General features: G+C 37.8%; 1 non-coding gene and 1 pseudogene across 1 annotated transcript; both read left to right on the top strand.

Moving 5' to 3' along the window:
• Nucleotides 1-533: 533 nt before the first annotated feature.
• LOC117116341 lies at nt 534-652 on the top strand. Its single transcript, XR_004446731.1, has one exon. It is a non-coding gene; the product is annotated as a 5S ribosomal RNA (ribosomal RNA).
• A 147-nt stretch (nt 653-799) lies between these two features.
• Nucleotides 800-914, top strand: LOC117116342 (annotated as a pseudogene).
• Nucleotides 915-948: the final 34 nt, after the last annotated feature.

The following is a 948-nucleotide window of genomic DNA, read 5'->3' as shown; positions in this document are numbered from 1 at the left end:
TAGTGGATTCGATGTCACATCACCATAAAACACAAATTACTTGTCAAAGCTTCACACCATTCATCCTTGTATATAATTCTCTTACAAAACAATTCATAAGAAATGGATAGAAGACACATACAAAAATATTAATTTAATTTGTGTGTTTTAATACAACGTTATGAAAAACATCAAATTGTATACAGTATAGCATCAGTTGAATCATGTTCATTATTCACATCATCCAAATCACATTCATTAATTACATCAAAACTCTTGTTTGGAACATGTCTTAAGTGTTTCACATCTGTCTCTTATACACATCTAGATGTGTATAAGAGACAGCTTTAACAGTGTCAACTGCTTTCAGAACATGATCATTCAGAGAAATAGATGAAGGAATAAAGTTCCTTTTACTAAAACTAATGTCCATAGTAATCTGTGTTTTCTGGTGATGGGAGATCGAATGCATAGCTATTAAAGTTGAACGTCGGGCCTGATTATTACTTCGATGGGAGACTGCTTGGGAATGCCGGGTGCGGTGGTGCTCAATTGCCTATGGCCATACTTCGTTGAAAACACCGGTTCTCGTCCGATCACCGAAGTTAAGCAACGTCGGGCCCGGTTAGGACTTCGATGGAAGACCGCCTGGGAATACCGGGTGCTGTAGACTTATTTCATTTATATTTTTCTAAACATTCATTTTACCAATTTAGTAGCGAATCGACAGCTCTTATAATATTTCTAAGTAACACGTCACAACTTGAAATATCATTCAATGAACTCGATTATCGAAGTGTTGCACTGTTGGTGCATCCTTGTCTACGACCATACTACCTTGAAAACACCGGTTCTCGTCCGATCACCGAAGTTAAGCAACGTCGGGTCTGGTTAGTACTTGGTTGACCGCTTGGGAATACCGGGTGCTGTAGACTTAATTCATTTTTTTCCCCCTAGAAATTGATTTTA

Source organism: Anneissia japonica, unplaced genomic scaffold (genome assembly GCF_011630105.1).
Source record: "Anneissia japonica isolate Jap-2015-1 unplaced genomic scaffold, ASM1163010v1 scaffold87597_len948_cov156, whole genome shotgun sequence".
In the NCBI taxonomy this organism is placed as follows: domain Eukaryota; kingdom Metazoa; phylum Echinodermata; class Crinoidea; order Comatulida; family Comatulidae; genus Anneissia; species Anneissia japonica.
This window is presented reverse-complemented; position numbering and strand designations above follow the sequence as displayed.